The sequence below is a fragment of the Panulirus ornatus genome, chromosome 73 (assembly GCF_036320965.1).
Source record: "Panulirus ornatus isolate Po-2019 chromosome 73, ASM3632096v1, whole genome shotgun sequence".
In the NCBI taxonomy this organism is placed as follows: Eukaryota; Metazoa; Arthropoda; class Malacostraca; order Decapoda; family Palinuridae; genus Panulirus; species Panulirus ornatus.
The window spans coordinates 14,727,261-14,741,121 of NC_092296.1; the positions used below are offsets into that span (position 1 = coordinate 14,727,261).

General features: G+C 43.4%; 1 protein-coding gene across 3 annotated transcripts in view; it reads left to right on the forward strand.

Moving 5' to 3' along the window:
- Nucleotides 1-13,861, forward strand: part of SpdS (Spermidine Synthase) — an 85,669-nt gene that overhangs the window by 17,776 nt on the left and 54,032 nt on the right. Inside the window, exon 1 of one of the 3 annotated variants that reach the window (XM_071661295.1) lies at nt 10,500-10,634. The exons of the other annotated variants lie outside the window; for them this stretch is intronic. The gene's annotated coding sequence lies outside the window, so the exon portion shown is untranslated. Of the gene's footprint in view, nt 1-10,499; nt 10,635-13,861 lie in introns of those variants that run through there. 3 annotated transcript variants of the gene reach the window in all.

Sequence of the window (13,861 nt, forward strand, 5' to 3'; positions counted from 1 at the left end):
GCACATCGACCCCGGTATACCACAGCGTTCCAATTCACTCTATTCCTTGCATGCCTTTCACCCTCCTGCATGTTCAGGCCCTGGTCACTCAAAATCTTTTTCACTCCATCTTTCCACCTCCACTTTGGTCTCCCACTTCTCCTCGTTCCCTCCATCTCTGACACATATATCCTCTTGGTCAATTTTTCCTCACTTATTCTCTCCATGTGACCAAACCATTTCAAAACACCCTCTTCTGCTCTCTCAACCACACTCTTTTTATTTCCACACATCTCTCTCACCCTTACATTACTTACTCGATCAAACCACCTCACACCACATATTGTCCTCAAACATCTCATTTCCAGCACATCCACCCTCCTGTGCACAACTCTATCCATAGCCCACGCCTCGCAAACATACAACATTGTTGGAACCACTATTCCTTCAAACAAACCAATTTTTGCTTTCCGAGATAATGTTCTCGACTTCCAAACATTCTTCAAGGCTCCACGAAATTTTCGCCCCCTCCCCCACCCTATGATTCACTTCCGCTTCCATGGTTCCATCCGCTGCCAGATCCACTCCCAGATATCTAAAACACTTTACTTCCTCCAGTTTTTCTCCATTCAAACTCACCTCCCAATTGACTTGACCCTCAACCCTATTGTACCTAATAACCTTGCTCTTATTCACATTTACTCTTAACTTTCTTCTTTCACACACTTTACCAAACTCAGTCACCAGCTTCTGCAGTTTCTTACATGAATCAGCCACCAGCGCTGTATCATCAGCGAACAACAACTGACACTTCCCAAGCTCTCTCATCCACATCAGACTTCATACTTGCCCCTCTTTCCAAAACTCTTGCATTCACCTCCCTAACAACCCCATCCATAAACAAATTAAACAGCCATGGAGGCATCACACACCCCTGCCGCAAACCTACATTCACTGAGAACCAATCACTTTCCTGTCTTCCTACACGTACACATGCCTTACATCCTCGATAAAAACTTTTCACTGCTTCTAACAACTTTCCTCCCACACCATATATTCTTAGTACCTTCCACAGAGCATCTCTATCAACTCTATCATATACCTTCTCCAGATCCATAAATGCTACATACACACACACATACATATATATATATATATATATATATATATATATATATATATATATATATATATATATATATATATATATATATTTATTATTATTTTATTATTATTATACTTTGTCGCTGTCTCCCGTGTTTGCGAGGTAGCGCAAGGAAACAGACGAAAGAAATGGCCCCCCCCCCATACACATGTATATACATACGTCCACACACGCAAATATACATACCTACACAGCTTTCCATGGTTTACCCCAGACGCTTCACATGCCTTGATTCAATCCACTGACAGCACGTCAACCCTGGTATACCACATCGCTCCAATTCACTCTATTCCTTGCCCTCCTTTCACCCTCCTGCATGTTCAGGCCCCGATCACACAAAATCTTTTTCACTCCATCTTTCCACCTCCAATTAGTACCTTCCACAGAGCATCTCTATCAACTCTATCATATGCCTTCTCCAGATCCATAAATGCTACATACAAATCCATTTGCTTTTCTAAGTATTTCTCACATACATTCTTCAAAGCAAACACCTGATCCACACATCCTCTACCACTTCTGAAACCACACTGCTCTTCCCCAATCTGATGCTCTGTACATGCCTTCACCCTCTCAATCAATACCCTCCCATATAATTTACCAGGAATACTCAACAAACTTATACCTCTGTAATTTGAGCACTCACTCTTATCCCCTTTGCCTTTGTACAATGGCACTATGCACGCATTCTGCCAATCCTCAGGCACCTCACCATGAGTCATACATACATTAGATAACCTTACCAACCAGTCAATAATATAGTCACCCCCTTTTTTAATAAATTCCACTGCAATACCATCCAAACATGCTGCCTTGCCGGCTTTCATCTTCTGCAAAGCTTTTACTACCTCTTCTCCGTTTACCAAATCATTTTCCCTAACCCACTCACTTTGCACACCACCTCGACCAAAACGCCCTATATCTGCCACTCTATCATCAAACACATTCAACAAACCTTCAAAATACTCACTCCATCTCCTTCTCACATCACCACTACTTGTTATCACCTCCCCATTTGCGCCCTTCACTGAAGTTCCCATTTGCTCCCTTGTCTTATGCACTTTATTTACCTCCTTCCAGAACATCTTTTTATTCTCCCTAAACTTTAATGATACTCTCTCACCCCAACTCTCATTTGCCCTCTTTTTCACCTCTTGCACCTTTCTCTTGGTTTCCTGTCTCTTTCTTTTATACATCTCCCACTCAATTGCATTTTTTCCCTGCAAAAATCATCCAAATGCCTCTCTCTTCTCTTTCACTAATAATCTTACTTCTTCATCCCACCACTCACTACCCTTTCTAATCAACCCACCTCCCACTCTTCTCATGCCACAAGCATCTTTTGCGCAATCCATCACTGATTCCCTAAATACATCCCATTCCTCCCCCACTCCCCTTACTTCCATTGTTCTCACCTTTTTCCATTCTGTACTCAGTCTCTCCTGGTACTTCCTCACACAAGTCTCCTTTCCAAGCTCACTTACTCTCACCACCCTCTTCACCCCAACATTCACTCTTCTTTTCTGAAAACCTATATATATATATATATATATATATATATATATATATATATATATATTTTTTTTTTGCTATCTCCTGCGTTTGCGAGGTAGCACAAGGAAACAGACGAAAGAAATGGCCCAACCCTCCCCCATACACATACCTTGATTCAATCCACTGACAGCACGTCAACCCCGGTATACCACATCGCTCCAATTCACTCTATTCTTTGCCCTCCTTTCACCCTCCTGCATGTTCAGGCCCCGATCACACAAAATCTTTTTCACTCCATCTTTCCACCTCCAATTTGGTCTCCCTCTTCTCCTCGTTCCCTCCACCTCCGACACATATATCCTCTCGGTCAATCTTTCCTTACTCATTCTCTCCATGTGACCAAACCATTTCAAAACACCCTCTTCTGCTCTTTCAACCACGCTCTTTTTATTTCCACACATCTCTCTTACCCTTACGTTACTTACTCGATCAAACCACCTCACACCACACATTGTCCTCAAACATCTCATTTCCAGCACATCCATCCTCCTGCGCACAACTCTATCCATAGTCCACGCCTCGCAACCATACAACATTGTTGGAACCACTATTCCTTCAAACATACCCATTTTTGCTTTCCGAAATAATGTTCTCGACTTCCACACATTCTTCAAGGCTCCCAGAATTTTCGCCCCCTCCCCCACCCTATGTTCCACTTCCGCTTCCATGGTTCCATCCGCTGCCAGATCCACTCCCAGATATCTAAAACACTTCACTTCCTCCAGTTTTTCTCCATTCAAACTCACCTCCCAATTGAATTGACCCTCAACCCTACTGTACCTAATAACCTTGCTCTTATTCACATTTACTCTTAACTTTCTTCTTTCACACACTTTACCAAACTCAGTCACCAGCTTCTGCAGTTTCTCACATGAATCAGCCACCAGCGCTGTATCATCAGCGAACAACAACTGACTCACTTCCCAAGCTCTCTCATCCCCAACAGACTTCATACTTGCCCCTCTTTCCAAAACTCTTGCATTCACCTCCCTAACAACCCCATCCATAAACAAATTAAACAACCATGGAGACATCACACACCCCTGCCGCAAACCTACATTCACTGAGAACCAATCACTTTCCTCTCTTCCTACACGTACACATGCCTTACATCCTCGATAAAAACTTTTCACTGCTTCTAACAACTTGTCTCCCACACCATATATTCTTAATACCTTCCACAGAGTATCTCTATCAACTCTATCATATGCCTTCTCCAGATCCATAAATGCTACATACAAAACCATTTGCTTTTCTAAGTATTTCTCACATACATTCTTCAAAGCAAACACCTGATCCACACATCCTCTACCACTTCTGAAACCACACTGCTCTTCCCCAATCTGATGCTCTGTACATGCCTTCACCCTCTCAATCAATACCCTCCCATATAATTTGCCAGGAATACTCAACAAACTTATACCTCTGTAATTTGAGCACTCACTCTTATCCCCTTTGCCTTTGTACAATGGCACTATGCACGCATTCCGCCAATCCTCAGGCACCTCACCATGAGTCATACATACATTAAATAACCTTACCAACCAGTCAACAATACAGTCACCCCCTTTTTTAATAAATTCCACTGCAATACCATCCAAACCTGCTGCCTTGCCGGCTTTCATCTTCCGCAAAGCTTTTACTACCTCTTCTCTGTTTACCAACTCATTTTCCCTAACCCTCGCACTTTGCACACCACCTCGACCAAAACACCCTATATCTGCCACTCTATCATCAAACACATTCAACAAACCTTCAAAATACTCACTCCATCTCCTTCTCACATCACCACTACTTGTTATCACCTCCCCATTTGCGCCCTTCACTGAAGTTCCCATTTGCTCCCTTGTCTTACGCACTTTATTTACCTCCGTGAGTCAGAGGATCATCTCGTCCCCATCACATCATTCAGAGCGATACCAGTTTGCATCAGCCTTCACTCCTGCCTGCAGTAGCATGCTTTTTGACATGTTTCATGAGCTCCTCTTCGCCAACGGAACTACCTTGGCCCACCAGTGATGCTACTACGTTTGTGAATCAAGAACCATTGCAACACAAACCTCGCCAGGTGGTAGAGTGTCCCGCAGTGTATCGAGACAGACTTCCCCAGAACTTTTTTTAAAGGGGAAGTAAATGTTTATAGTTGTGTTACTGGAGTGATAGTTTTCATACATGGTGCTTTGACAAGAAAATAGTGAAATTGGAAAAAATGTAGCTTAGACATTGAAGCTTATTGATACAGTGGTTAAATTGATGAGAACTACTATTGACGTTTGTGTAAATAAATTAAACATTTCCTTTCCATAGCCAGAGGTTGAACCATTATGTGACATTCATTTTTTCATTTCATTTCAAGCTAGAAGTTTCAGTTTTCTAAATTGTTTCTTACATTTTTCACATGTATATATATGTATGTGTGTGTGTGTGTATATGTGCGTGTGTGTGTGTATGTGTGTGTATGTGTATATATATAAGTATATTATCCCTGGGGATAGGGGTGAAAGAATACTTCCCACGCATTCCTCGCGTGTCGTAGAAAGCGACTAGAGGGGACGGGAGCGGGGGGCCAGAAATCCTCCCCTCCTTGTATTTTTTTTTTAACTTTCTAAAATGGGAAACAGAAGAAGGAGTCATGCGGGGAGTGCTCATCCTCCTCGAAGGCTCAGATTGGGGTGCCTAAATGTGTGTGGATGTAACCAAGATGTGAAAAAAGGAGAGATAGGTAGTATGTTTGAGGAAAGGAACCTGGATGTTTTGGCTCTGAGTGAAACGAAGCTCAAGGGTAAAGGGGAAGAGTGGTTTGGGAATGTCTTGGGAGTAAAGTCAGGGGTTAGTGAGAGGACAAGAGCAAGGGAAGGAGTAGCAGTACTCCTGAAACAGGAGTTGTGGAAGTATGTGATAGAATGTAAGAAAGTAAATTCTCGATTAATATGGGTAAAACTGAAAGTTGATGGAGAGAGATGGGTGATTATTGGTGCATATGCACCTGGGCATGAGAAGAAAGATCATGAGAGGCAAGTGTTTTGGGAGCAGCTGAATGAGTGTGTTAGTGGTTTTGATGCACGAGACCGGGTTATAGTGTTGGGTGATTTGAATGCAAAGGTGAGTAATGTGGCAGTTGAGGGAATAATTGGTATACATGGGATGTTCAGTGTTGTAAATGGAAATGGTGAAGAGCTTGTAGATTTATGTGCTGAAAAAGGACTGATGATTGTGAATACCTGGTTTAAAAAGCGAGATATACATAAGTATACTTATGTAAGTAGGAGAGATGGCCAGAGAGCGTTATTGGATTACGTGTTAATTGACAGGCGCGCGAAAGAGAGACTTTTGGATGTTAATGTGCTGAGAGGTGCAACTGGAGGGATGTCTGATCATTATCTTGTGGAGGCTAAGGTGAAGATTTGTATGGGTTTTCAGAAAAGAAGAGTGAATGTTGGGGTGAAGAGGGTGGTGAGAGTAAGTGAGCTTGGGAAGGAGACTTGTGTGAGGAAGTACCAGGAGAGACTGAGTACAGAATGGAAAAAGGTGAGAACAATGGAAGTAAGGGGAGTGGGGGAGGAATGGGATGTATTTAGGGAATCAGTGATGGATTGCGCAAAAGATGCTTGTGGCATGAGAAGAGTGGGAGGTGGGTTGATTAGAAAGGGTAGTGAGTGGTGGGATGAAGAAGTAAGATTATTAGTGAAAGAGAAGAGAGAGGCATTTGGACGATTTTTGCAGGGAAAAAATGAAATTGAGTGGGAGACGTATAAAAGAAAGAGACAGGAGGTCAAGAGAAAGGTGCAAGAGGTGAAAAAAAGGGCAAATGAGAGTTGGGGTGAGAGAGTATCATTAAATTTTAGGGAGAATAAAAAGATGTTCTGGAAGGAGGTAAAAGATATATATATATTTTTTTTTTTTCATACTATTCGCTATTTCCCGCGATAGCGAGGTAGCGTTAAGAACAGAGGACTGGGCCTTTGAGGGAATATCCTCACCTGGACCTCTTCTCTGTTCCTTCTTTTGGGAAAAAAAAAAAAAAAAAAAGGGGGAGGATTTCCAGCCCCCTGCTCCCTTCCCTTTTAGTCGCCTTCTACGACACGCAGGGAATACGTTTGCGCGTTTGCGAGGTAGCGCAAGGAAACAGACGAAAGAAAATGGCCCAACCCCCCCCATACACATGTATATACATACGTCCCCACACTCAAATATACATACCTACACAGCTTTCCATGGTTCACCCCAGACGCCTCACATGCCTTGATTCAATCCACTGACAGCACGTCAACCCCGGTATACCACATCGCTCCAATTCACTCTATTCTTTGCCCTCCTTTCACCCTCCTGCATGTTCAGGCCCCGATCACACAAAATCTTTTTCACTCCATCTTTCCACCTCCAATTTGGTCTCCCTCTTCTCCTCGTTCCCTCCACCTCCGACACATATATCCTCTTGGTCAATCTTTCCTCACTCATCCTCTCCATGTGCCCAAACCACTTCAAAACACCCTCTTCTGCTCTCTCAACCACGCTCTTTTTATTTCCACACATCTCTCTTACCCTCACGTTACTCACTCGATCAAACCACCTCACACCACACATTGTCCTCAAACATCTCATTTCCAGCACATCCATCCTCCTGCGCACAGCTCTATCCATAGCCCATGCCTCGCAACCATACAACATTGTTGGAACCACTATTCCTTCAAACATACCCATTTTTGCTTTCCGAGATAATGTTCTCGACTTCCACACATTCTTCAAGGCCCCCAGAATTTTCGCCCCCTCCCCCACCCTATGATCCACTTCTGCTTCCATGGTTCCATCCGCTGCCAGATCCACTCCCAGATATCTAAAACACTTCACTTCCTCCAGTTTTTCTCCATTCAAACTCACCTCCCAATTGACTTGACCCTCAACCCTACTGTACCTGATAACCTTGCTCTTATTCACATTTACTCTTAACTTTCTTCTTCCACACACTTTACCAAACTCAGTCACCAGCTTCTGCAGTTTCTCACATGAATCAGCCACCAGCGCTGTATCATCAGCGAACAACAACTGACTCACTTCCCAAGCTCTCTCATCCCCAACAGACTTCATACTTGCCCCTCTTTCCAAAACTCTTGCATTTACCTCCCTAACAACCCCATCCATAAACAAATTAAACAACCATGGAGACATCACACACCCCTGCCGCAAACCTACATTCACTGAGAACCAATCACTTTCCTCTCTTCCTACACGTACACATGCCTTACGTCCTCGATAAAAACTTTTCACTGCTTCTAACAACTTTCCTCCCACACCATATATTCTTAATACCTTCCACAGAGCATCTCTATCAACTCTATCATATGCCTTCTCCAGATCCATAAATGCTACATACAAATCCATTTGCTTTTCTAAGTATTTCTCACATACATTCTTCAAAGCAAACACCTGATCCACACATCCTCTACCACTTCTGAAACCACACTGCTCTTCCCCAATCTGATGCTCTGTACATGCCTTCACCCTCTCAATCAATACCCTCCCATATAATTTACCAGGAATACTCAACAAACTTATACCTCTGTAATTTGAGCACTCACTCTTATCCCCTTTGCCTTTGTACAATGGCACTATGCACGCATTCTGCCAATCCTCAGGCACCTCACCATGAGTCATACATACATTAAATAACCTTACCAACCAGTCAACAATACAGTCACCCCCTTTTTTAATAAATTCCACTGCAATACCATCCAAACCTGCTGCCTTACCGGCTTTCATCTTCCGCAAAGCTTTCACTACCTCTTCTCTGTTTACCAAATCATTTTCCCTAACCCTCTCACTTTGCACACCACCTCGACCAAAACACCCTATATCCGCCACTCTATCATCAAACACCTTCAACAAACCTTCAAAATACTCACTCCATCTCCTTCTCACATCACCACTACTTGTTATCACCTCCCCATTTGCGCCCTTCACTGAAGTTCCCATTTGCTCCCTTGTCTTACGCACTTTATTTACCTCCTTCCAGAACATCTTTTTATTCTCCCTAAACTTTAATGATACTCTCTCACCCCAACTCTCATCCGCCCTCTTTTTCACCTCTTGCACCTTTCTCTTGACCTCCTGTCTCTTTCTTTTATACATCTCCCACTCAATTGCATTTTTTCCCTGCAAAAATCGTCCAAATGCCTCTCTCTTCTCTTTCACTAACACTCTTACTTCTTCATCCCACCACTCACTACCCTTTCTAATCAACCCACCTCCCACTCTTCTCATGCCACAAGCATCCTTTGCGCAATCCATCACTGATTCCCTAAATACATCCCATTCCTCCCCCACTCCCCTTACTTCCATTGTTCTCACCTTTTTCCATTCTGTACTCAGTCTCTCCTGGTACTTCCTCACACAGGTCTTCTCAAGCTCACTCACTCTCACCACCCTCTTCACCCCAACATTCACTCTTCTTTTCTGAAAACCCATACAAATCTTCACCTTAGCCTCCACAAGATAATGATCAAACATCCCTCCAGTTGCACCTCTCAGCACATTAACATCCAAAAGTCTCTCTTTCGCACGCCTGTCAATTAACACGTAATCCAATAACGCTCTCTGGCCATCTCTCCTACTTACATAAGTATACTTATGTATATCTCGCTTTTTAAACCAGGTATTCCCAATCATCAGTCCTTTTTCAGCACATAAATCTACAAGCTCTTCACCATTTCCATTTACAACACTGAACACCCCATGTATACCAATTATTCCCTCAACTGCCACATTACTCACCTTTGCATTCAAATCACCCATCACTATGACCCGGTCTCGTGCATCAAAACCACTAACACACTCATTCAGCTGCTCCCAAAACACTTGCCTCTCTTGATCTTTCTTCTCATGCCCAGGTGCATATGCACCAATAATCACCCACCTCTCTCCATCAACTTTCAGTTTTACCCATATTAATCGAGAATTTACTTTCTTACACTCTATCACATACTCCCACAACTCCTGTTTCAGGAGTATTGCTACTCCTTCCCTTGCTCTTGTCCTCTCACTAACCCCTGACTTTACTCCCCAGACATTCCCAAACCACTCTTCCCCTTTACCCTTGAGCTTCGTTTCACTCAGAGCCAAAACATCCAGGTTCCTTTCCTCAAACATACTACCTATCTCTCCTTTTTTCACATCTTGGTTACATCCACACACATTTAGGCACCCCACTCTGAGCCTTCGAGGAGGATGAGCACTCCCCGCGTGACTCCTTCTTCTGTTTCCCATTTTAGAAAGTTAATACAAGGAGGGGAGGATTTCTGGCCCCCCGCTCCCGTCCCCTCTAGTCGCTTGCTACGACAAGCGAGGAATACGTGGGAAGTATTCTTTCACCCCTATCCCCAGGGATAATATACATATATATATACATATACACATACACACACATACACATACATACGCACATATACACACCCACACACATACATATATATATACATATGAAAAATGTAAGAAACAGTTTAGAACACTGAAACTTCTAGCTTGAAATGAAGGAAAAAAATGAATGTCACATAATGGTTCAACCTCTGGCAATGGAAAAAAGGAAATGTATAATTTATTTACACAAACGTCAATAGCAGTTCTCATCAATTCAACCACTGTATCAATAAGCTTCAATGTCTAAGCCACACTTTTCTCCAATTTCACTATTTTCCTTCACATTTTCAATTGTGTCTGAAGGTTCTACTTCAAGAGTGATTGTTTTTCCAGTAAGGGTCTTCACATCTTGGTTACATCCACACACATTTAGGCACCCCACTCTGCGCCTTTGAGGAGGATGCTTTACTTGTGGTGCTGACTTCCTTTACTTGTGGTGCTGACTTCCAGTATTACTGGCCTTCACGTTGGTCCACCACATCCGGGAGGGTGGCGGTGCTCCTCCAGGCTCAGTCGTCTTAACGAGGTGATTACAGATCTGGGTAAGGTAGAGCAATCCCGACCACCTCACTATCCTCACGGCCTCTCCAGCCACGCTGCCACTGGAGTTGGTATCGATTTCCAGTTCCACAGTATCTCCGTTTCCCTCCTACGACTGACGGCTTTTCTCCATTATCTCCTTCCTTCTTCTTCTCCTTTTTGTGTCTCCTCAAATTTCCTCCTTGTCAACACTTTACGAGAATAAATCTTTTCTCCATTATCTCCTTCCTTCTTCTTCTCCTTTTTGTGTCTCCTCAAATTTCCTCCTTGTCAACACTTTACGAGAATGAATCTTCAAAATGGACGTAACCCCTGGCGACGCGTGGGTGAAGCATCTGGGGTAAACCATGTTCTTGTGGGGCCTGCATAAAGCCCAAGGATGAAGCATCAACGCCACTTTTCATCAACTGTCCATTTCAGGCAACTCATCCTTCTTTCAAACTGGCTGTAGCTGTTCCATCTTGGAATAGATGGAGCTGTTGGTCAGAACAAGATGGTTGAGACTGCAGGCTCTACTGACTTATCTGAGGAGGGATTGGCAGTGTCTACAAATTATGATGCCTTCTGGTCAAGCACCTGTATGCTCAAGTGTAATCCTTCTCCATCATTTGCTGCAACTTCTTAATGCACTTCATTTTGAATTAAGCAAGCAAGGGTTCAGGCCAGCATTCATCAAACTTGAAGCATTTCCCATCCACTTTTCAGGGGTGTTGTATATTTCAGATGAATTAACTTGCGGGTGTTTTTTCATCCCCTTATTTTTGTTCTGCATTTCTTTATTAGTTATGTTGTTGGTGACATTTTTTAACTGCCTATGATGGTGAGGTAAGTTTAAATGGAGAAAAACTGGAGGAAGTAAAGTGTTTTAGATATCTGGGAGTGGATCTGGCAGCGGATGGAACCATGGAAGTGGAAGTGAATCATAGGGTGGGGGAGGGGGCGAAAATCCTGGGAGCCTTGAAGAATGTGTGGAAGTCGAGAACATTATCTCGGAAAGCAAAAATGGGTATGTTTGAAGGAATAGTGGTTCCAACAATATTGTCTGGTTGCGAGGCGTGGGCTATGGATAGAGTTGTGCGCAGGAGGGTGGATGTGCTGGAAATGAGATGGTTGAGGACAATGTGTGGTGTGAGGTGATTTGATCGAGTAAGTAATGTAAGGGTAAGAGAGATGTGTGGAAATAAAAAGAGTGTGGTTGAGAGAGCAGAAGAGGGTGTTTTGAAATGGTTTGGGCACATGGAGAGAATGAGTGAGGAAAGATTGACCAAGAGGATATATGTGTCGTAGGTGGAGGGAACGAGGAGAAGTGGGAGACCAAATTGGAGGTGGAAAGATGGAGTGAAAAAGATTATGTGTGATCGGGGCCTGAACATGCAGGAGGGTGAAAGGAGGGCAAGGAATAGAGTGAATTGGATCGATGTGGTATACCGGGGTTGACGTGCTGTCAGTGGATTGAATCAGGGCATGTGAAGCGTATGGGGTAAACCATGGAAAGCTGTGTGGGGCCTGGATGTGGAAAGGGAGCTGTGGTTTCGGGCATTATTGCATGACAGCTAGAGACTGAGTGTGAACGAATGAAGCCTTTGTTGTCCTTTCCTAGCACTACCCCGCACACATGAGGGGGGGAGGGGGATGGTATTCCATGTGTGGTGACGTGGCGATGGGAATGAATAAAGGCAGACAGTGTGAATTGTGTGCATGGGTATATATGTATGTGTCTGTGTGTGTATATATATATGTGTACATTGAGATGTATAGGTATGTATATTTGCGTGTGTGGACGTCTGTGTATATACATGTGTATGGGGGTGTGTTGGGCCATTTCTTTCGTCTGTTTCCTTGCGCTACCTCGCAAACGCGGGAGACAGCGACAAAGCAAAATAAAAAAAAATGATATATATATATATATATATATATATATATATTCTTTTTTTTCTTTTAAACTATTCGCCATTTCCCGCGTTAGCGAGGTAGCATTAAGAACAGAGGACTGGGCCTTTTTTGGAATATCCTCACCTGGCCCCCTCTGTTCCTTCTTTTGGAAAAAAAAAAAAAACCCCCGAGAGGGAAGGATTTCCAGCCCCCCGCTCCCTCCCCTTTTAGTCGCCTTCTACAACATGCAGGGAATACGTGGGAAGTATTCTTAATTCCCTATCCCCAGGGATAAAATATATATATATATATATATATATATATATATATATATATATATATATATATATATATATATAGTATGAAGTCTGTTGGGGATGAGAGAGCTTGGGAAGTGAGTCAGTTGTTGTTCGCTGATGATACAGCGCTGGTGGCTGATTCATGTGAGAAACTGCAGAAGCTGGTGACTGAGTTTGGAAAAGTGTGTGGAAGAAGAAAGTTAAGAGTAAATGTGAATAAGAGCAAGGTTATTAGGTACAGTAGGGTTGAGGGTCAAGTCAATTGGGAGGTGAGTTTGAATGGAGAAAAACTGGAGGAAGTGAAGTGTTTTAGATATCTGGGAGTGGATCTGGCAGCAGATGGAACCATGGAAGCGGAAGTGGATCATAGGGTGGGGGAGGGGGCGAAAATCCTGGGGGCCTTGAAGAATGTGTGGAAGTCGAGAACATTATCTCGGAAAGCAAAAATGGGTATGTTTGAAGGAATAGTGGTTCCAACAATGTTGTATGGTTGCGAGGCGTGGGCTATGGATAGAGTTGTACGCAGGAGGATGGATGTGCTGGAAATGAGATGTTTGAGGACAATGTGTGGTGTGAGGTGGTTTGACCGAGTGAGTAACGTAAGGGTAAGAGAGATGTGTGGAAATAAAAAGAGCGTGGTTGAGAGAGCAGAAGAGGGTGTTTTGAAGTGGTTTGGGCACATGGAGAGGATGAGTGAGGAAAGATTGACCAAGAGGATATATGTGTCGGAGGTGGAGGGAACAAGGAGAAGAGGGAGACCAAATTGGAGGTGGAAAGATGGAGTGAAAAAGATTTTGTGTGATCGGGGCCTGAACATGCAGGAGGGTGAAAGGAGGGCAAGGAATAGAGTGAATTGGAGCGATGTGGTATACCGGGGTTGACGTGCTGTCAGTGGATTGAAGCAGGGCATGTGAAGCGTCTGGGGTAAACCATGGAAAGCTGTGTAGGTATGTATATTTGCGTGTGTGGACGTATGTATATACATGTGTATGGGGGGGGGTTGGGCCATTTCTTTCGTCTGTATCCTTGCGCTACCTCGCAA